This window comes from Lutra lutra, unplaced genomic scaffold, assembly GCF_902655055.1.
Source record: "Lutra lutra unplaced genomic scaffold, mLutLut1.2, whole genome shotgun sequence".
Taxonomy (NCBI): domain Eukaryota; kingdom Metazoa; phylum Chordata; class Mammalia; order Carnivora; family Mustelidae; genus Lutra; species Lutra lutra.
The window spans coordinates 144,071-168,715 of NW_025923847.1; the positions used below are offsets into that span (position 1 = coordinate 144,071).

General features: G+C 42.5%; 1 long non-coding RNA gene across 1 annotated transcript in view; it reads left to right on the forward strand.

Moving 5' to 3' along the window:
- Window positions 1-21,208, forward strand: part of LOC125092713 (uncharacterized) — a 30,675-nt gene extending 9,467 nt beyond the window's left edge. Inside the window, exons 2-3 of the long non-coding RNA XR_007125052.1 lie at window positions 11,667-11,673; window positions 21,093-21,208. This is a non-coding gene — a long non-coding RNA (uncharacterized LOC125092713). The remainder of the gene's footprint in view (window positions 1-11,666; window positions 11,674-21,092) is intronic.
- Window positions 21,209-24,645: the final 3,437 nt, after the last annotated feature.

Here is a 24,645-nt window from a genome sequence, read left to right on the forward strand (position 1 = left end):
TGAAATGAACTCCAAATGGGTCACAGACCTAAATTTAAGAGCTAAAACTATAAAACACAGAGAAGAAAGCCTAAGAAGAAATATTCCTGACCTTAGATTAAGCATCTGTTTCTTAAATATTATGCCAGAATCAACAAGTGGAAGAGCTGGTACATGGGTAAATTTGTCACCAACACAACTGCCTTTCCTCTGGGCTCCCTACATGCTCCCAGGCACCAGGTAGGAACTGTACGAGTCATTTCTTTATACATCCTACTTAGCTGTACCCATTACTATCTCTAATTAAGGGATGTGGACTGTAGCTTCAGAGGCCTGCCTGGGGTCACCCAGCTTCAAAGAGACTGAGTAGGGGCTAGAACTGCTGTCTTTCTGCCACTAGACTCTACTGCATGCACACGGTTCCACCATGGAATTTAGAGTTCTGCAAGGCTCCACATAAAAACACCTAGGCCTGGAGACCTCACTGAACTCAGGAGGCAGTGGTACCACTCTGGATCTTGGCCTGGGTCTGTTGTCTGACAACGGCAGGTCTTGGCACTGAGGACTCTCCTAGTTCCATCCAGCCTTTGTCTGGGCAGGAGGAGGTTTCTCCCTGGGTACCAGACACAAAGGTTCGTGTAATCTCAGAGTTAAGAAGTCACTTCTGAAGTATCTGGAATGCAGTATTCCTGTCAGGAGGGACCAACAAGGGTAGGCAAGGCCTGGGTTCAAATCCTGACTCTGCCTCACTGTGGAGTATGGAGAGGGGCAGCTTCATAAACCTTGGTTTCTTCGTCAAACAGAGACAGCATTTCTACCTTCCACATGGAATTGTTATAGAGATTGACTGACATGATTCATGTTCTCAAAGGACATTCAGTCATCCCTAGCTCTACTTGCTTAGATTACCCATGGTGAGGCCACGGCTGCCATGGGCTCTGTGCCTTTACCTTACTCTGTCCCATTTGCCTGGCAAGCCTGACTCCCCCTGACTCAATTGTATTTCCAGAAAGCCTTCATCCCCTCCAGTATGGGTGACCTGTCCCTCAGTTGGGATCCCACAACACTGGTCATCATCCATCAGTCCCAGGGCAGCCCTGGGTTAGGATCTCACCCAGAGCTAGTGTCCTGGACATGGACAATACTCGGTGTGGAGACTGTCAGTGTGGAGCTTCCTAAATTGTTATCTGTTTTTGGAACAAATGTTGGGGTGCGTTGTGATGTGGCTCTTTCCCTCCAAAGCAGGCAAATGAGCTGCCCTCACTTCCGTCACGACTGTCTCCTATCTCACACTATCGTATAATTATTGGTACATAGCATCTTCCTTGCTTGCCAGGATACCAGAACCTTTTGATGGTCAGAATTGAAAGTATATTCTGGAGCTGAATTTGTTTTTTGATGGACCTTTGGTAGGATGAAGCCTGATCACTTTCTACAAACCTACACAGAGCCTGTGCCCCTGACCAATACGGCAGTGCCCCAGCCCATGGCAGCCCTTCCCCTAGTGCCCAGAGCTCTCTTTTCTCACTGAGTCCCATTCATTGGTGTTTCTCTCTCTTCCTGAAGGGAGAGCCCCAAATGTCCACTCACTGAATATGTACTTTCTGTGCTTGGTTAGCTTCATCTTGTGGCAGAGAAGACAGGGATTACTACCATGACTTCTCCAGCAGCTTCAGATTACATGGATGCCCCGTATCCAACATCATGGAAGAGAGCACTCTCCCCCTTCTTCTCACATGGTGTATTGAGCTGGAAGCACAGCCTCCTCTCTCACACAAGCTGAATTTGAGGGATACCAAGGTTGAGGTTGGCAGGGGTATGGGGTCATGGCCAGGTGATCCTGAGGGCTGTGGGCAAATTATATCCAGTGCCAAAACTCTTGGTAGAGCCTCTCTCCATCCTGTGGCTTCCATGAGCAACCAATGTGCTTTGTAAGGGCCTCTCTTGTTCACACAGGTTCAAGTGGCTTTTGCTGTTGCCACTAAAACTACATCTGGATGAACACAAGTCTGTAAGTCACTGACCTGCACTGTCCTTAGAGGTTCTTCCCTCAGAGGATGTGGTTCAGCCAGGAAATACAGGGAGCAAACTGATAGGAGTGGCCTGGTCTGCACTCCTCTGCTCACCTGGAGCAGGGCGTGGTTGCTCAGGTTAGAATCTGAGTTATAGAGCACAAGGGGCTGGAGTGGCTGGAGTGTATCACCGGACAGGGCCTGGGTGATGTGTGTTCCATGATATAGGACAGGGATGCTTGTGGGGGATGACACATGAGGGGGGTGTGGGAAAGCTCTTGGTCACTCCCACTACTGATGGACTCACTGCTGGCTTCTCCTCCTTATGGTTTTAGGTCTCATCTATAGACTCCCGATTCCTCCTTTCCCAAGGAAGGCTGCCACTGGATAAAGAGAGCATAGATCGAGGAGCCTGCAGCATGTCCTACAAAAACGTGGTTAACGTGTGTTCCAGAAATGGTGCTTATAGGAATTCGACATAAAGAACAGAGATTTATGACACAGACGTACTTATGACTTTAATGATGTGAGTCAAATAATTGGAAATGGCCCAGTTGTTCAACAGATGGTGCTTTGTGTGTTGTCACTGGGAATGCCCAAGGGGACAGCAGCGACTGTGCCTATCCACTGTAGGAACATCAGGTCGAACAAGACCCCAACCCTAAAATGCGCCCTGCCCTACTCCTTGTCTTTGCACACACACATGCTTGCAAGCAAGCACACACTAAATCAGAGTGAAAAGCATGGAAACTAGACACCATCCATTATGGGTGATTATTTCATGGAAGAAGGAACGTGTCTTAATTTATTCATATTTAAATCATTATTTTACTACATAAATATAGTCTGCCTAAACCGAAAGAACTATTTACTTTATTTCCTGACTCGTTAGTAAAAAATGGGACGATTTAAGATGTAATGTTAATATTTTTATAATATGCTCACTAAAATAGTTTAAACTTGGCCTATGCAGGAAAATGAAATCATTTAAAGATGTCTTATGGACCCAGACATTTCCCCGGTTTCTGCGTTTCAAGGTATCCTTATGAAAGGGAACACAATTCCAGATAATGAAAGTACATTTTGGGGCTTCCCATGATCATTGCTGTTTCAGAAACATTTGGTGTAATGAAATGCTTTTTGTTTTTATAAAAAAAATTGAAAAAAAAAAAGATTTTTGTATCTTCCCTATGTTCTCTAGCCAGACAAAGAAGGCCATAATGTAGGATACCAGGCACATGAAAATCCCAGATGAAGTAAAGTACCAAAGACAGAGAGAAAAGCAGTGGTTGCCAGAATTGGGGTGAGGGAATGAGCAGTGAGTGATACATAGCCCAGATTTCTCTATGATGGAAGCAGTCTTCAAGTAAATGGTTGTGCAGTACTCTTAAAGTGCTTAATGGCACTTCCATATACCATTGGAAAGGATCAGAGTAAAATTTTATGGAAACTCAAATTCTACTTTGCTTAATGAACAAAATCCATTAAGCCATTATACAAGTGTATACAAAACACAAAAATTAGAAAGAGAGCAATGATAGAGGAGGGGAAACCATCCCTGGGGTGCCAGCCAGCATGAGCTGCTGCTTGGGACCTGAGGGTGGTTGTTCACTGAGACAGATGCTGGCTCAAGCCCTTCTCGACCTCAATAGCAGGGGTTAGACCCTGCTGGACCTCCATGTCAGGCAGAAGAGCTGGTGGCTCTTCCATCTCAGAAGAGTGAATTAGAGCTCTGACTACCACCTGTGCTGGCCCAAACAGGGCAGGTGGTGTCACCACTCTTCTTAACGTGTGAGTATCAGCACCAGGGAGGGTTGAGGCCACCATTGTCTCCAAAGATACAGTGGATTCCAGAGTGTGAGCTGGGGCAATTTCCTAATGTGGTTTAGGATGTTGCTCTGGGCCTGGTGCTGTAGCTCCATGAAGGGAAAATATCATCAGCATGATTGAATTCCCATGCCCCTCTAAATAAAGGAAACTTTCCCCACCACCCAATGTTGCCTGAATCCAAGAAACAACCCCTGTGAAGTCTCCATGACTGAAAACCACCAGAACCGGGATCTGAGACTATTTACTGCTCTCCGCCCAACTGCACTCTATGGAGGTTTGCTCAGTGTGGCCCACCCTATCCCAACCTCAGGCCCCCATCAGTCACCACCAGTCCTTCTCACCCATAGCTTCCTGATCCGTGGGCTCAAAGTGTTGCAACTGTGTGAGCAGAAGCTGGGCACAGTGCTCCAGGTCTTCGCCTGGCATAATGAGCCCCATGTATGCCAGCAGCATATTCAGGCTGGGAAGTTCTGGGGGCTGTAAAAATATTCAGAATATTTTTCTAGCCATGTGTTCAAGATGGAGGAGATGGCCTCGGGGATAGACAGTTAGGAAGAGGAATCAGAGGACAGGGCACCCTCCCAATTGAATATCCCAGGGAACCCTGTGGGAAACTAGGTCATTGGGCATCCAGCTTCCATCATAGACCAGTCCTATTCTTAGTCTACATGTGATCCTGCAATCCTGCCTGAGACAGGCCTGGTTACAGACAACAGGCTGGCAAGAGACTCAATGAGTGGGGGATCTTGATGAATGGTGGGACCATTTCTGTCCTTCATGGCAGATTTGGACACACTCCCCAGTCTGTCTCTTGTGCACTTGCCACTTGAATTCAACTGCATATTCCCAGGGAGGGGTGGTATCTGGCCTCTTACTTACCCTGAGTGCACACACCACTGCTCTCTGAAGATCCAACCAAGGAGGGAGAAAAGGGATTCTGTCTCTAGCCAGGCCTTCCCAGGACCCTCAATTACTTCAAAAGTTACCTCCTGTGCCCATGTGCTTCCTTATTCACTAGGTGCCTTGAGTGGGTCTCCTTCCACTGACAGTAATCTCCCACAGGGTTTGGAATATCTGGTCCCTATCCTCTCACTGGTTCTCCTGAGCACCCTCTAAGCACCCAGTGACCAGGTTCCAACATACTGGTGAGTGTTCTGGTTTCCACAGAGTCTCTTCTAAGTCCCAGGATTGAGATAGAGACACGGGTGGCAGGGAAGGTTGATGGAGAATGACTCTCTTAGGGGCTAAGGCTGTCCTCCCTTCTGCTCTGCTCTCCCACGGTACCCACACCTACAGCTCCAATTGGTCCCTTCCCTTCTCCAGAAGAAACTCTCAGACCTTCACCGTTAAGGAGGAATCACAGATGCATGTGATGAGGATCCAAGAGTCCCTCCAACTCACAGTCCCCTTGCTGCTCTGGTGGAAAAGGAAGGCCCTCCTGCATCAGCCAAAGCTCACTCATGTTTCACTGTTCCTGGGATATGCTGACTTCATCACAACTGGAGGAAATGCACCCATATCTAGAGAAGACCAGAGGGCATCACATGAAATGTCCTGTGCTACCTCTTATTGTGTCCAGTATCACTGTCTGACACCTGACTACTGTGGAGACCTGGGCTGCTGTCTGCTCTGTGCAGGGATCACAGTCAAGTCCTAGAGAAGCCCCTGCACCTAGTGGGGCTTCCTGAATACTTGCTGAATGAAAGGGCCCAACCAGCCCATCACAGATATCTGAGTAGGCCTGGGAACACCTCTGAACCCCGGGGATCCCTGCTCTGCTTTCACCCAGACAGAGACCCCAAAAGGAGTCTCAGATCTCTCTTTCAAATGGCAAAACAGCCCAACTCAGGATCACAGTGAGAGTGAGGGATGAGACAGAGCTTTCATCATGGCAAGCAGAACAATAATAAATGAGTGCAACCAAACGCTCTCTAGCAGACCTTTGCACAGGCCCATGCACCCAGGTGCACTTTCCTTTCAAGATTTCGTGAGTCCCTAACATAACTCTGGCCCAGTCAAATGAGCAATCTGAGGCTCAGGAAGTTTGGGGAAATTTCCAAGACTCACAGCAAGTGGTGGCCAAATCCAACTGGGCCGTTAGGGACAGGGTGCTCACCTTGCAAACAGGAAGTCCAACACGTCCTGGGTGGTGGCAATGGTTCAATATGTGCCCAGGAACATGCAGGCATAGCTGAGTTCTCTTTCTGGGAAATCAGGCACCAGATGTTGTATTTGCTTTTTTAGCAGGTTGGCCCGGTTTGTCCATGGCACATAGATCTCACTCCTCCTCATCAGTGATCCATATTTAGCCTGATGTGAAACAGAGGAGACATGAGTCAGTTCTGTAGCCACCAGGGTGGTTAGGGATTAGAGCACAGTTCGAAAACCCAAGATGCCAGTGACTTATGTCAAAGGGTGGGACAAGAGGTCCCACAGTCATAAAAACAAATCAGGTGACTGGGTGGTTCCCTGGCTTTATTCTGTGAGTCATGGTTTTGGCTCAGGTCATGATCACAATTTCTTGAGATGGAGCTCCTAGTAGGGCTGTGTACTTAGGGCAGAGCTGGCTTGAGGATACTGTCTCCTGCTCTGCTTCTCCACACTCTCCCCTTGACTCTCTCAAATAAGTCAATCAACCAATCAATTAACAAATATTTAAGGAAAAAAAAATTTTCTTGGTAGACATACAAGGAATTGAAGTCAGTGAAGTCTGACCTTGGTAGTATCTCTGGTCAGATTGTGAACTGAATATTGATAGCAACCCCCTGAATCAACAGCATTCATCCTGTGGCTTCTGATAACAGATTCCATTCTTGAGATGAGAACACAGAGACATTTTCTTAGGTGAGACAGCTCAGGATATTATGGCATGTAGGATGTTTAGTGGAGCACTATGATTTAGCCACAAAAGAGAATCACATCAAAGTCCTGCATCATTGAAGGGCTCAGGGGCTGTGACAAATGACTGGACTTCTGGAATGTGGTGCAGCAGAATGAAGCCCCTGATCCTGACCCTGGAGGTGCCCCAGGGATATGTTTCCTCAAAATCAAAAGGCAGAGCAAGAAATAAATACCATTGGCAACATGTCCCTTTGGTTAAAAGTCTTCCAACTCACCATGATCATGTGCAAGACTTGCAGAACTTGGGGAGTACTGTCAGGCCACTGGGGACGCCTGGAAGCACAAGGATTCTAGATGAATGGCATGAGACACAGTTTAAAGTCTCTTTTCTGATATTATTGCAAATATGTGGACAATGACTCTACATCTGGCCAAGGTAGGGGCAGGGCAATGAGGGCAATTTTGAAAAGGAGACGGTGATGCAGATTCTTGTGGGTTCAGGACTGTAGGAGGGAGCCCACGACAGTACTAGGCTGGCTTCTGGGACAGGGGTCCCTTTCTGATCCACTGGGACCCTGGGGTATGGATCTCCGCAGCACTTGCCCTCACCCTGAGCCAAGGATGGACTCTCTTGGAGCACCTTATGCACTTCAAGGAGGTAGAGCAGAGGATCTAAACATTCAGTCCCTGCCGAATCTCCTGTGTGCAGCTCTGTAAAGATGGTGCCCAGCATTCAAGAAGGAGGCCTCAGAGCCCTATCTGGCTGCATTTGCTGGTCCTCAGACCCAGGGCACTCCATTCTAGACACACCACACCCCAGTATGCACACACCTCCACCAAGGAGAGAAATGTGACACAGCTTCAGCGCCCTGGATGAGCTCTGAGAGAGGTAAGACGCACCTCAGGAATCCTTTCCACACTGCCCACCATGACGTTGGTGTGAACATAAAGGGATCACCAAGGTATGCACTATCTTTCAGTGGCAGGAACCCCTGCATATCCCTCTTTTTCAGAAATTCCAGAGGAGAGGACGAGGCTGCCCTGGGATGGCTCAAAGATGTGACTTGACCGGGCATAAGCTGTTCTCTATTACCTTATCGAACCTCCTGCCAAATGCCCTGAGGCTTTGCCCATGAGGTTTGAGCCAATATCTGCAGCATGTGAAAAAGCTGTTCCCCTGGGTTTTCTGGGAGCCAGAGTCCTGGGAAGTAGGCAAACAGCAGGAGATAATCTTTCAATATTGGATGTCTCTAGCCAAGTAACTGTGGTGCTAGACTACACTAGAATGTGGAAGCCTGTTTGTGGGGGGTCCAAATTCTGTTGGGGTCTGCAGTCAAGGAAGTAACTTCACTTCCTGAGATCACCTACCCAAGTTCACTCCTGGATTGACACCTACCAAACAGTGCTCAGGGTTGCCATCTGCTCATCCCCATTGTGAATGTAAGGAGACATCTGTACACAGTGATACCAACACACCCCTCTCCACAGGCCCCTAAGGATAGTCTGGGAGCAGCCAGGGCCCTAGCTTGGAACCACCCGTGTTTTCAGGAAAAGCTCTCCAATTTTACCTGTTTTTGTCCCTCGATAAAACATTATCCCTGTCAGGGGTGGTCTGTATCTTGTCTGTACAATACAGGTGATTCTAGCAAGGACTTCCTCCAGATGTCCATAGGCATATGTGCGATAATATCTGTGATAATGGAGGAATGGTGTCACATGCAAGAAATAGCTCTAGCCATATTTTCTTCCTCTTCTTATCTTCTCTAGTTCTGCTATTGGTCAGATCTCACTTTACAGTTCCTTCTGGGATGTGTGTGTGTACATGCACAATCTCTCATGTGTGTACAGATGTGTTCATCAGTGCTCAAATTCTGGTGTTGCAGAAGATGACAGCTTCACCTATAGAGGGTTGGGTAAAAGCTTCCCAAGATCATATGCTTTCTAATTTTAAAATCAAGAAGGGATTGGAGTCTTGGCCTATGAAGTTCAGAATTCATCCTTATGCCTCGAGACTGTATACCCTGTACTGAGAGCCAGAAACTTCTTTCCAATGGGTGTGATGTGGATAGGGTTCCACTCAGTGTTTTGCCATGAGATGGGCTGCCCCTCAGACAAGAACTTGCTGGAATGCCTCCTATCTAGGATATCAAAGCTCACACTCACCCTTATACCATTTCCATGTATGTAGCTCACTTCTTTCAACACAACTTTTCCCAGAGCCCTTCAGGGAATGGCTACATGCATCCAGGGTCCCTACTTTGAGGACACTCAAAGAGCTGGGTTCATGCCTGGCTCAGCCTTCTAACCATTCTGGGCAATGTCTTAACCATGTTGATGTCTTCACCTTCTCCTCTCAGTGGTTCCCGGAAACCCCATATCTTGTTTATATATCTTATATAAATCTTATTTATATATCTCTTATATATCTTTATATTTAGATATATATTTATATATCTTTATATATATATATATATATATATATATATATATATATATATATATCTTATATAAATCTTATTTATATATCTCTTAAATATATATATCTTATATAAACTTGTTTATATATCTTATATAACCCTGTCACCTGGAGTGTGGTCTGGACATAGTGATTCCTACCATTCCACAGAACATAGCAACATGACCCACAAGCCCCTTTTGAGATTTAGTTATAAAAGCTCACTGCCGGGGGTGCCTGGGTGGCTCAGCGAGTTAAAGCCTCTGCCTTCGGCTCAGGTCATGATCCCAGGGTCCTGGGATCGAGTCCCACATGGGGCTCTATGCTCACCAGGGAGCCTGCTTCCTCCTCTCTCTCTCTGCCTGCCTCTCTGCCTACTTGTGATCTCTGTCTGTCAAATAAATAAATAAAATCCTTTAAAAAAAAAAAGCTCACTGCCGAGTCCCATGCTGACTCTGACCCATATTCTCTCTCAGATCTTCACTCAGGAGTACAAGTCCCTATATTGGACCATGACCCAGACATGTGCACATTACACCCCAATGAGGGCCAACAACAGACAGAAGAACTCAGGCCTTTGAGACAGACTGAATCCTGCCAACATCCCTAAGTAAACTCAGGTTCTCAATGAATCAGGTCGTGCCTTAGTGTTTTCAACAGCCCCAAAGTACTGAGAAGCTCTGGCATGGACCCCTAGTTGAGCATTCATAGATTCCTGATCCTCTGAAACTGTGCAAAATTGTTTGTTGGTTAAACCACTGAGTGTGGGGTAATGTGGTCACACAGAACTAGGAGCGGGGTACTGATACTGTTCACCTGCCCCAGGCCTTGGCCCTCCTCCCCTTCCTCCCTGCTCCTCTTTTCTGCTTCTGCCAATCCCGTAGCCTGATTTCTAACATCTAACAGAATATCATATTCTGTTTCCAATCCTCCGCACCATGGTGCCCTCTGCCAGGCTAAACCTACTCTGATTTGCGAAGGGCTGTCTGCTTCTTTTCCTGCCATAGGAATTCTCAATTTCATCTCAGCATGGCGTTGTTGGACCCCTCACCTGGTGGAGCTCTGGACCCAGTTATAGTCCCTTGATCCTTTCTTATGGGGCAAATGCTCTTTTCATTCACCTTTTTGGTTCATGTCTGTTCATCATCCCCTCTAGACCCTGAGCTTTTAGAGAGAGAAACTTGTTGCTTGATAAACACTGGCACCATCTGAGTGTTCAGGGCCCAGAGGCTGGATGAACAGCCTAGAGGATCCACCCCGCCTCGAACAACTCTATTGCCGAAGCCTATTTTATTCTCGTCATGAGTAAGATTGTTTTTTTCCCAGCCCTAAGGAAACTCTATGTTCCATATTGGTCTCAAACTCATGACCCTGAGATCAAGTACCACATGCCCTACTGGATGAGGAAGCCAGATGCTTCTCTGGTCATATTTTATAGGTTCTAGGCTGTTAACAATTGAAGTTTACTTGTTGATTTCAACATATTGTAGGTATATTATGTTATGATGAATTACCAAATAATTCCCAAAACTTTGGTAGCATATCAACATAATTTTCCCCACATGAGAGTGCTGAGTGAATCTTCAGTTTGGAGACAAAGTTCTTTCATGTTGTCTTTCAGGAACCAAGAGTCCCTCCACCATTGGCCCTCTCACTCCATGGGTTGTCTTGCACCTCTGACACCATCAGCACTAGAGGAAAGATGACAATTACATATATGAGGTTGTTTCCATTCAGGTTTTGAAGGCCTAAATATACACCTTTATGTTCAATCTTTTATTTATTTTTAAGGATTTTATTTATTAGAGAGAAAAGAATACAAGAAGTGGGGAGTTGCAGAGGGAGGATAACCAGAGAGTTGTTGAGGTGAGGAGGACAAGGGGTGCTTTACAATGACTGGAACAACTTGGGCCAAACAGAGCAAGTCTCCAACAACTGTGATAGGCTGGGCGTAATGAGTAAACTCAGATACCTGTGCCCATGACCAGCCATCAGGAAAGACCTCGCAGGGATTCCTTCATGAGCTCAGACAACACTGAGTAATGGGGAAAGTTTCCTTTATTTAGAAGTACACAAAAAGTCAATCATGGTGTGGATACTTTCTCTTCATGAAGCTACAGTACCAGCCCCAGAACAAGATCCTGATCCACTTCAAGTGCTACCTGCATCTCCTACTGAGTTGCATGCTGCAGCTTCAGAGTTTGAGTGTCGGGTGGGAACAAGTTTTGTGGGTAATACAGCTGTGGATATAGCAGAGGGGAGGAACCTTGGCTAAGGAGGCTACTGAAAAGTTTTATCAGCAAAGAAGCACACAACTGAAACTTTTAAGTTTACTACTGTGGGGGATGTCCCTGGATTAAAGGTGTTCATGTGGTGAAGAAGGGTAGAATCCCAGGTGTGGCAGCATCAGGATCCTGGGGGTCTCGAGAAAAACAGTTGGGGCCTGAATGCTTCAGAATCCTCAGATATCAGTTGGGGAATGCTGGCTGAAAATCGTGAGGCTAGGTGCTGGCTTTTTGCACTATGTAGTCCTAAATTTCAAATCACAGCAGAGTTGTGTGACCACATTCCTGGGAGGAGACGACCAAAAAAACAAACAAACAAACAAAAAAAAAAAAATCAGAAGCATTGCAAGACCTCTAACTTCCTGGAGGTACAGCATGACTCTGCCACAGAAACCCATAGAAATTAGAGTTGGAATTCAGTCACATGCCTCAGATAAAAATTCTTTGTCACTGGCTGGGTGAATACAGAATTCTGACAGAAACCAAGGAGATAAGACTGATGGAATGCTTTCCTGTGAGAGCTCACTGAAGAGTTGGGGTGCACATTTTCAGCTTCTGGGTAGACAGCAGAGTGAAGCCATATTCATCCCACCCATTGGTGCAGTAAGCCTTCAAGGAGTAATACAGGGCCACATACTGGAATCCAGGGTGGATTACCTGGAGGTCTGCCTCTGCTTAGGACAGGTGCACTTGCTCAAGTTGAAGTACACCTGAGAATCAGTGCCACAGACCCCTCTCCCAGAAGACCATCACACACAACTCACTTCTGTCAAGTTTAATGATCAAAGAGGGCTGCAAACCTTCAACTTTTAGGGAAAACACTAGGTAGCATTCTTTGTATTTTTATTTTTTAGACTTTTATTTATTTTTTCAGTTTTTTTTCTCATTTTCATCTGTTTTTAACAATTTTTATTCCTTTTAAAATTTATTTTCTTTAGTTTTATTCATCTCACTGTATTTCATTTTTTCTTTCTTCTTTTCTTTTCTGGACACAATAATGTGATGCAGAAATTCACCTGAAATTAGAGAACTGGTGGTAGTACTCACTACAAGGGATTGTATCACTATGGACATAATTCAAGTATCTGAACTAGAACTTAAAGCAATGATTCAAAAGATACTAGACAGGCTAATAAAAGCATAAAAGACAATAGAGAATCCCTTACTGTAGAAATAAAAGAACAGAAATCTAGACAGACCCAAGTTTAAAATGCTATTACAGAGATTCAGTCCCACATGAACACTATGGGAAGGACTGAATGAGGCAGAAGAGGAAATCAGTGATATAGAAGGTAAAATAATGGAAAATAAGGAAACTGAAAAAGAGAGAAAGAAAACTATTGGAACACCAAGGGAGATTTTGAGAACTCAGCACTTCCATGAAGTGAAATAATATTCAGATAATAGAAGTACCAGAAAATGACAAGATGGACAGAAGGGGAAAAGGTTTATTTCAACAAATTGGAGCTGAGGAATTTCCAACCTAGCAGAAGGAAACATGTACTCAAGTCCAGGAGGTACAAAGAACTCCTCTCAGAATCAATAACAATATGTCAACATCTTGACATATAAGAGTCAAGCTTTCAAAATGCAGTGATAAAGAGAAAATCCTGAAAGCAGCTCAGGACAAGAGAAACTTAACCAGTAAGGGTAGATACATAAGGGTGGTAGCACACCTGTCCACAGACATCGGGAAGGCAAGAAAAGAATGCATGATATATTCAATGTGCAAAATGGGTAAATTGTGCAGCCAAGAATACTTATTCCAGGGAGCATGTCACTCAGAGTAGAAGGAGAGATTAAGAGTTTTCCAAGGCAAACAAACTTAAGGATTGTGAACACTAAACCAACCCTGAAAGAAACATTTTTGGGGATCCTCTGAGTGTAGAGAGAGTCCAAAGGTAACAAAAATCTAGAAAGGAACAGAGAAAATCTACAGAAACAGCAACTTTACAGGTAATTCAATGGCACTGAATTCATACCTTTCAATATCACTCTGAGAGCGAATGTACTCAATGCCCCGATCAAAAGATACAGTGTATCAACATGGATTAAAAGAAAAACAAGAGGGGCGCCTGGGTGGCTCAGTGGGTTAAACCCTCTGCCTTCGGCTCAGGTCATGATCCCAGGGTCCTGGGATTGAGCCCCACATCAGTCTCTCTGCTCAGCATGGAGCCTGACTCCCCCTCTCTCTGTGCCTGCCTCTCTGCTTACTTGTGATTTCTGTCTGCCAAATAAATAAATTAAAAAAAAAAATCTTAAAAAAAGAAAAACAAGAACCATCAATATCCTGCATACAAGAGACTCATTGCAGAGGGAAGGACATGTCGAGATTGAAATTGAAGGCATGGAGGTTCATTTATTATGCTAATGGGCATGGAAGGAATGCTTGGGGAGCCATCCTTCTACATTAGACACACTAGATTTTAAACTGAAGGCTATTATAAGTGATGAAGAAGGACACTATAACATAATAAAAAGGATGTACCCAATGAAAGGATCTAATGGTTTTAAAAATGTATGTCCCTAAATTGGAGGCGCCAAATATATAAACCAATGAATTACAAAATTAAAGAAACTCATTAATAAGAATACAGTAATACAAGAGGACTTTAAGAATCCACTCACAGCAATGGACAGATCATCTACACAGAAGATCAACAAGGAAACATGGGCTTTGAATGACACACTGGACCAGATGGGCTTCACAGAGATATGCAGAGCATTGCCTCTGAAAACATCAGAAAAAAACATACTTTTGGAGGTTACATGGAACATTCTCCAGAAGAGATCACATACTAGCTGAGAAATTAGGTCTCACAAGTACCAAAATATTGACATCATAACATGAATATCTTTAGACCACGGTACTATGAATCTTGAAGTTAATTACAAGAAAAAATCTGGAAAGACCACAACTATGTGGAGGATAAAGAGCATTCTACTGTAGAATGAATGGTGAATCAGGAAATTAAACAAGAGTTTTAAAATACATGGAAGCAAATGAAAATGAATATAGGACATCTACAAGTCTTTAGGATGCAGCAAAGGTGGTCCCAAGTGGGAAGTAAGGGCAATAAAATCCTTTCTTAATTAACAAATTATATTCTCGAATACACAACCTAACCTTAAACGTAAAGTATCTGAAGAAAGAACAGCAAATAAACCCTACATCCAGCAGGTGAAGAGAAATAATAAAGATTAGAGTGTAAATCAATGATACAGAATTTTTTTTTTTTTTAAAGTAGAACAGATCAATGAAACTAAGAACTGGATTTTTGAAAGAATGAATAGTTGGATGAAACCCTAGACAGACTTCTCAAAAATACAAGAAAAAGACCCAAATAAAATCCTGAATGAAAAAGGAGAGCTATCTACCAACATGGAACAAACAAGAAAATACTATGTGCAATTAAATGCCAAGAAATTAGGCAATCTGTAGGAAATCGATGCCTTCTTAGAAATCTATAAACTACCAAAACTGAAACAGGAAGAAACAGAAAACCAAAACAAACCCACAATCAGCATAGAAATTGAATAAAAAACATCTTAGCAAACCAGTCTTGGCTCTAATGGCTTCTGAGGGGAATTCTAGAAAATATTTAAAGAAGAATTAATACCTATCCTTCTGAAACTGTTCCAAAAAATAGAAACGGAAGGAAAAGTTCCAAAGTCATTCTAGGAGGGCAGCATTGCCTTGATCCCTAAACCAGACACTGACCCCACCTTAAAGGAGAATTTCAGACCAATATCCCTGATGAACATGGATGGAAACCTGTCCCCAGGAAAATAGATAACAGGATCCAACAGTACATTCAAAGAATTATTCACCACAGCCAAGGGGGATTTGTTCTTGGGATGCAGGGGATGCAGAGGGGTGGTTCCACATCTGTAAATCAACCAATGTGATACAATATAAGAATCATATGGCCCTGCAACAGATACAGAGAAAGGATTTGACAAAATACAGTGCACTTTCTTATAAAAACAACCTGCCATGTAAGGAAGGAAGAAAATGCTTCAATATCATGAAAGACCATGCAAATACCATCCTCATTAGAATAAATGTGAGATTCTTTCTCCTATGGTCAGTAACACAACAGGGATGTCCACTCTTACCACTATTGTGAAATATGGTACTGGAAATCCTACCCTAAGCAATCAGAGAACAAAAATAAATAAATGCACCCAAAGTTGCAACAAATAAGTCAATTTTCATCCTCTTTGCATTTGACAAGCTATTCTATGTAAAAAATTTAAAAGATTCCACCCAAAAGTTGCTAAAAACCTATACAGCAATTCAGAATGTCCCAGGATATAAAACCAACTTGCAGAAGTCAGTTGAATATCTGTATACTAAGAATGAGCCAGAAAAAAGAGAAATCAAGGAATTGGTTCCATTTACAATTTCATGAAAAAAAAAATAATAAGATACCCAGGACTGACCCTGACCAAAGAGGGAAAAGACCTTTATTCTGAAAATTACTGAACTCTTATGAGAGAAGTTGAGGGAGACACCAAAGAATGGAAAAATATTCCATGCTCATGGATTAGAAGAACAAATGTTAATTAAAATAGCTGTGCTATGCAAAGAAATGTACACATTCAATGCAACCTCTATCAAAATACCCTCAATATCTTTCAAAGAGCTGGAACAAACAACCCTAAAATTTGTGTAAAACCAAAAAACAATCCAAGAGGTCAATAGAATGTTGACAAGGAGAATGAAAATGGGAGGCATCAGAATTCCAGACATCAAGCTATATTTCAAAGCTGTAATTACCAGGACAGTATGGTAGTTGCACAAAATCAGACACCTATATCCATGGAGCATATTGGAAGACCCAGGAATGGACCCTATGGTATCCCAGTCGTTGACAAAGGGGAATGAATATCCAATGGGAAAAAAAAAAAGACAGTCACTTCAACAAATGGTGTTGTGAAAATTGGACAGCCACAGGCAGAAGCATGAACCTGGACCACTTTCTTACACCATACATGAAAACAAACTCAAAACGGATGAAAGATAACTGTGAAGAAGGAATCCATCAAAATCCTAAAGCAACACACAAGCAACAACGTCTTTGACCTTGGCTAATACAACTTCTTTCCGGAGGCAAGGGAAACAAAACCCAACATGAACCACTGGGACTTCATCAGGAAAAAAACCTTTTGCACAGCAAAAGAAACAATCAACAAAACTGAAAGGCAGAATACAGAATGGAAGAAGTCATTTGTAACTGCCCTAAATAAAGGTCTAGTGTCCAAAATCTAAGAAGAACTCATCAAACTCAATACCCAAACCCCCAAAGAGTCCAGTCAAGAAATTGCCAGAAGAAATGAGCAGACAAATCTGAAAAGAACACATAAATGGCTTACAGACACAGGAAAAAAATCCTCGACATCCCTCTTCATCAGAGTAATACCGAACAAATCCATCATGAGATACCACCTCACACCAATAAGATTGCTCAAATGAACAGCTCAGGAAAGAACCTATGTTAGCAAGGATGCAGAGAAAGGAGAACCCTCTTACACTGCTGGTGGGAATGTAAACTGGTGCAGTCACTCTGGGAATAGTACAGAGGTTCCTCAGAAAGATAAAAATAGAACTACCCTATGACCCAGCAGTTCACTGCTAGGTATTTATCCAACAGGTATAAATATGGTGATTAGAAGAGGCACATACCCCCAGTGTTACTCCAGCAATGTCCACAAAAGCCAAGCTATGAAAAGAGCCTTGATGTCCATTCACTGATGAATGAATCAAGAAGACTTGGTATACATACTCAATGGAATATTACTCAGCCAACAACAACAACAACAACAACAGAAACCAAATACAAACAACCAATCAAAAAAAATGGAAATATTTTCCCTTGCAACAGTGTGGATGGAATTGGAGGGTATCATGCTCAGTGAAATAAGCCACTTAGAGAAAGACAAATACCATAATATTTCACTCCTATGTGGATTTAATATACAAAACTGATGAATATAGGGGAAGGGAAAGAAAAATAAAACAGGCTAAAAACAGAGAGAAAGACAAACCATGAGAGACTCTTAACTAAATTGAGTATATTCTGAGGGTTGCTGGAGGGGAAGTGGGTTGGGGGATGGGGTAATTGGCTGATTGGCATTAAGGAGGGAACTTGATGTCATGAACACTGGGTGCTATATAGAACTAATGAATCACTAAATTCTACCCCCAATTAACAATACAGTGTATGTTAGCTAACTTGAGTGCAAATAAAACTAATCTATAAATATTTTTAAAAGGGTGAAAAAATGTAAAAAAAAAAAAAAACTCTTTGCACTAGCTCTTTAAACATATATAACTAGACAATTCTAGGGGAGACAAGATGGTGGAGAAGTAGGAGGCACTGCCATTTCAACCTGTCCCCTAAAGTGAGATGATAACCTACCAAAGAACCCTGATCACCCATGAAATCAGGCTGAGATTAGAATTATACACATCTGGATCTCTACAGTGGCAGAAGACACCAGTGGGCAGGTAAAGCAGAGTGGGAACATCGGACTGATATCAGAAGATAAACAAAAGGGGGACAGAGCCACCAGAAGTGACCCATTGGAAAGTAATACCCCAATATGAGAGTGCCCTGCAAATGAGGACCAGCATTAATTGGAGTCTGGCTCAAAGCACTTAAAAAGAGCAAAGATCATAGGGTGAAATTGGGGGAATCAGGTGGATAGGGACAGGGGCTTAAGCCCACCAACTGAAGATGCCTCCGTTGTCACTGAGCCAGAGAGAGTACAGCGAAGAAGCCAGGTCTTAGTCCCTGAGCCACTGAGAGTGTCTGGGTGGCAGTACCCATGAGGGTGAGGGAGCCTCACCAACCAGCAGGCAGAACCACAGCCTTTTGCAATCTCCACACTCCTGCTGCATGACCAGAATATAAGTCACCCTCTACACCCTCCCCTGAGAGAGGTGCATGCATGTGCCAGCTGGTGCTCTCTCAGAGCCTGGAGAGTATGAGCTCTCCCAGCGTGGGCCAGTGGGAAAATCTCAGTGTGCTATCTCTGCTTAGGACCTCTCTGGCAGCCTGGAACTGCCCAGACAGCTGTGGCTAGTATTTCCTGTGGTTTTGGGTGCAAGCGGCATTCCTCTAACCCCAGGGACCATGACTGGGAATGTGCTCTGCCAGCAGCAGAGAGGGAATTTATGTGCTCTGGAGCACCCAGAGGGGAAAAGACTGAGGCTTCTCTCTGAGAGGGAGGTCTGGGTGCAGTCTGCATTCCTCTAAACCTCAAAAAACATCAAGAGCCACCAAGGGGAGAGAAAACAAATAAACAAACAAACAAAAAACATCCAGAGAACATAACCCTGAAAAACTGGTTTCCTCAGAGCCCACCCCCTTGATGGGGGCAGGAGGAATTAACTCTAGGAACATCATTGACTGAAAACCCACACGGCAGATACCTCCCCAGAAAGCCACCCCCCAAAAAAACCCAAACAGACAAAAGGACAACCACCGGTATTTCATAGATACAACTTTTATTTTTAATTCTTTCCCACTATTCTGGTTCTTTCCATTTTTTTTAATATATAACTTTTTAACCTATTTACCATCACAATGAGATGTTCAGTAAATCAAATTCCATAATAACCTTTTAACCTGAACTTATTGACACATATATGTGTGTTCTTCTTTTGCTTTTCTATTTCTTTAATTTTTATTTTATTTTATGCATTATTTTTAAAATATTCATATAGAGATAAGCTTCAATTATTCCCTTTTCCCCAATAAATGCTACCCCTATAAGTAAACGAGTTTTAATCCTCCTTTATCTTGGGAAAGTTGAGTCCTTTAACACAGATATCAAGATACATCCAGGAAGAATCAAAATAACCTTCCTCGCCCACAGTGAGAATTTATAACCACTTTCCAATTATTTTCTTCTGTTAGTGTTTCCATGTATTTGTTTTGGTCCTGGTAGTATATAAATCTTATACTTGGGGTTCTTTCTGACGAGGTTCTTTTTTTAAATTTATTTATTTTTCTCTTGTCATCTACTTTTGTCGGTCTTTTTTGTTTGTCTGTTTATGTTTGTATAGTTCATAAATCTTGCCTTGGGGCCCATTTGGGCTGGGCTGTCTCCTTTATTTTATGTTTCTTCTTTTCTTCCGGTCTCTCTCTTTTTTGTTCCTCTTTTTTCTTTCTTTTTGGTGGAGACTCTTGATTGCTCAGAAGCGTCCCGGGGTGCACCTTGCCTGCACCATGGTCGATACATTCAGCTACATATCTGTTCAGCCATCTCTCACCATAATGACTAGGAAGAGGAATGCCCAACAGAAAAAAAAAAAATCCAGACACTGGGCCTTCTTCATCAGAGCTATTGGATATGGACACAGACAATATGACAAAGAGGGAATTCAGGCTAACAATTATCCAGGCAATAGCTAGGATGGAAAAAGCCTTTGATGAAAAAATGGAATTTATTAGGGCATAAGTGAAAGGCACCAGGGGTGATGTTCACATGTTCTCAAAGAGTTCCAATCTAATCTATATTCTTTAAAAGCTGGGGTAACTGGGGCAGAAGATAGAATTAGTAATCTGGAGGACAAACAGATAGAGAAAACGGATCAGTAGGAAGCCTGGAACAAACAGCTTAGAAGGCACAAAAACAGAATTAGGGAAATAAATGATGCCATGAAAAGTTCCAGTGTCAGAATCAAAGGAATCTCTGAGGGGGAGGAGAAAGAAAGAAGACTAGAAGATATATTTGAACAAATTCTCCATGAAAAATTTCCCAATCTCCCGAATGGAACCAGCATTCATGTACTAGAGGCAGAAAGGTTTACCCCCAAGACCTCAAGACACCTGATATTGAAAATGATGAATCATAAGTGTAGACAGGAGCTCTTGAAAGCAGCTAGGGAAAAGAAATTCCTTATGCACAGAAGAAAGCCCATCAGAATAACCTCAGACCTGTCCACAGAAACCTGGCAAGCCAGAATGGTCTGGCAAGACATATTCAGGGCACTAAATGAGAAGAACATGCAGTCAAGAATATTTTATCTAGCAAGAATGACATTCAAAATGGATGGAGAGATAAAGAGCTTCCAAGACCGGGAAGGTTTAAAAGACTATGCAACCAGCAAGCTGACACTGCAGGAAATATTAAGTGTGGTTCTATAAAAGAGGAAAAACTAAGAATATCATTGAACAAAAATATATGGAGACAATCTATAGAAACAAAGACTTCACAGGTAACACAATGTCAATAAAAACATATCTCTCAATAATCACTCTCAATGTGAATGGACTAAATGTGCCCATAAAATGGCACAGGGTTGCAGTTTGGAAAGAATGGCAGGACCCATCCATATACTGTCTACAAGAGACCCATTTTGAACCTAAGGATACATCCAGACTTAAAGTGAAGGGATAGAGAAAAATCTTTCATGCCAATGGGCCTCAAAAGAAGGCTGTGGTAGCGATTCTCATATCAGATAAATTAGATTTTAACTAAATACTGTAGTCAGAGATACAGAAAGACACTACATTATTTTTAAAGGGACTATCCACCAAGAAGATCTAACAATTTTAAATATTTATGCCCCCAATATGCAAGCAGCCAATTACATAAGAAAACTGTTAATCAAGATAATGACTCATACTGATATGAATACATTAATAGTAGGAGATCTTAACATGCCACTCTCAGTAATAGATCATAAAAGCAGAAAATCAGTAGAGAAACAAGAGCATTGCATGACACATTGGAACAGAGGGACCTCATAGATATATACAGAACATTCCACCCTAAAACAACAGAATACTCATTCTTCTTATGTGCACATGTAAGCTTCTCAAGAATAGACCACATACTGGGTCACAAATCAGGACTCAACGGATACCAAAAGACTGAGATTATTCCCTGCATATTCTTAGATCACAATGCTTTGAAACTGGAGCTCAATCACAAGGAGAAGATCAGAAGGAACTCAAACACCTGGAAGCTAAAGACCACCTTGCTTAAGAATGCTTGGATCAACCAGGAGATCAAAGAAGAACTGAAACAATTCATGGAAACAAATGAGAATGAAGACACTTCGGTCCCAAACCTATGGGATACAGCAAAGGTGGTCCTAAGGGGGAAATACATAGCCATCCAAGCCTCCCTCAAAAAATTTTTAAAAATCCAGAGCACAGCAACTGTCTCTACACCTCAAAGAACTGGAGAATCAACCATAAATCAAACCAACTCCACACATAAGAAGGGAAATCATCAAGATTAGAGCTGAGATCAATGAGGTAGAAACCAGAGATACAGTAGAACGTATCAATGAAACTAGAAGCTGGTTTTTTGAAGGAATCAATAAGATCGATAAGCCATTGGCCACACTAATCCAAAAGCAAAGAGAGAAAGCCCAAATTTATAAAATTATGAATGAAAAGGGAGAGATCACAACTAACACCAAGGAAGTAGAAACAATAATCAGAAATTATCAACGGTTATATTCCAATAAGCTAAGCAACCTAGATGAAATGGATGCATTCCTGGAAAACTGTAAACTCCCAAAATTGAACCAGGAAGAAATTGACAACATAAATAGACCGATATCTAGTAACGCGATTGAAGCAGTGATCAAAAACTTCCCAAAAAAACAAGAGCCCAGGACCTGACAGATTCCCTGGGGAATTCTACCAAACTTTCAAAGAAGAAATAACACCTATTCTCCTGAAGCTGTTTCAAAAAATTGAAGCAGAAGGAAAACTTCCAGACACTTTCTATGAAGCCAGCATTACCCTGATCCCCAAACCAGGCATAGACCCTACCAAAAAGGAGAATTTCAGACCAATATCACTGATGAATATGGATGCTAAGATTCTCAACAAGATCCTAGCAAACAGGATCCAACAGCACATTAAAAAGATTATCCACCATGACTAGGTGGGATCCATTCCTGGGCTACAAGGATCCTTTGACATTTGCAAATCAATCAATGTGATAGAACAAATTAATAAGAAAAGAGAGAAGAACCACATGGTCCCCTCAATTGATGCAGAAAAAGCATTTGACAAAATCCAGCATCCGTTCCTTATTAAAACGCTTCAAAGTATAGGGATAGAGGGAACATTCCTGAATTTCATCAAATCTATCTATGAAAGACCCACAGCAAATATCATCCTTAATGGGAAAAAGCTTGCAGCCTTCCTGTTGAGATCAGGAAAACGACAAGAATGCCCACTCTCACCACTCTTGTTCAACATAGTATTAGAAGTCATAGCAACAGCAATCAGACAACAAAGAGAAATAAAAGGTATCCAAATTGGCAATGAAGAAGTCAAACTCTCTCTCTTCGCAGATGACATGATTCTTTATATGGAAAACCCAAAAGACTCCACCCCCCAAACTTCTAGAACTCATACAGCAATTCACTTACGTGGCAGGATACAAAGTCAATGTACAGAAATCAGTTGCTTTCTTATACGCTAACAATGAAAATACAGAAAGGGAAATTAGAGAGTCGATTCCATTTACTATAGAACCAAGAACCATAAGATACCTGGGGATAAACCTAATCAAAGAGGTAAAGGATCTGTACTCAAGGAACTACAGAACACTCATGAAAGAAATTGAAGAAGACACAAAAAGATGGAAGACCATTCCATGCTCTTGGCTCGGAAGAATAAACATCGTTAAAATGTCTATACTGCCTAGAGCAATCTATACTTTTAATGCCATTCCAATCAAAATTCCACCGGTATTCTTCAAAGAGCTGGAGCAAATAATCCCAAAATTTGTATGGAACCAGAAGAGACCCCTAATCGCTAAGGAAATGTTGAAAAACAAAAATAAAACTGGCGGCATCACGTTACCTGATTTCAAGCTTTACTACAAAGCTGTGATCACCAAGACAGCATGGTACTGGCATAAAAGCAGACACATAGACCAGTGGAACAGAGTAGAGAGCCCAGATATGGACTCTCAACTCTATGGTCAGTTAATCTTCGACAAAACAGGGAAAAATATACAGTGGACAAAAGACAGTCTCTTCAATAAATGGTGCTAGGAAAACTGGGTAGCTATATGTAGAAGAATGAAACTCGACCATTTTCTTACACCGTTCACAAAGATAAACTCAAAATGGATAAAAGACCTCAACGTGAGACAGGAATCCATCAGAATCCTAGAGGAGAACATAGGCAGTAATCTATTTGATATCAGCCACATCAGACACATTCAAGATATGTCTCCAAAGGCATAGGAAACAAAAGCCGAAATAAACTTTTGGGACTTCATCAAAATCAAAAGCTTCTGCACAGCAAAGGAAACAGTCAAGAAAATAAAGAGGCAACCCACAGAATGGGAGAAGATATTTGCAAATGACAGTACAGACAAAAGATTGATATCCAGGATCTATAAAGAACTCTTCAAACTCAACACACACAAAACAGATAACCATATCAAAAAATGGGCAGAAGATATGAACAGACACTTCTCCAATTAAGACATACAAATGGCTATCAGGCACATGAAAAAAATGTTCATCATCACTAGCCATCAGGGACATTCAAATTAAAACCACATTGATATATCACCTTATACCAGTTAGAATGGCCAAATTTAGCAAGACAGGAAACAACATGTGTTGGAGGGGACATCGAGAAAGGGGATCCCTCTTACACTGTTGGTGGGAATGCAAGTTGGTGCAGCCTCTTTGGAGAACAGTGTGGAGATTCCTCAAGAAATGAAAAATAGAACTTCCCTATGACCCTGTAGTTGCACTACTGGGTATTTACCCCAAAGACACAGATGGAGTGAAAAGAAGGGCCATCTGTACCCCGATGTTTATAGCAGCAATGGCCACGGTTGTCAAACTGTGGAAAGAACCAAGATGCCCTTCAACGGACGAATGGATAAGGAAGATGTGGTCCATTTACACTATGGTGTATTATGCCTCCATTAGAAAGGATGAATACCCAACTTTGGTAGCAACATGGATGGGACTGGAAGAGATTATGCTGGGTGGAATAAGTCAAGCAGAGAGAGTCAATTATCATATGGTTTCACTTATTTGTGGAGCATAACAAATAACATGGAGGACATAGGGAGATGGAGAAGAGAGGAACGTTGAGGGAAATTGGAAGGAGAGATGAACCATGAACATGGGGAGTTAGGAGAAGGCATTTGGGGAAAATTGGAAGGGGAGGTGAACAATGAGAGACTATGGACTCTGAAAAACAATCTGAAGGGTTTGAAGAAGTTGGGG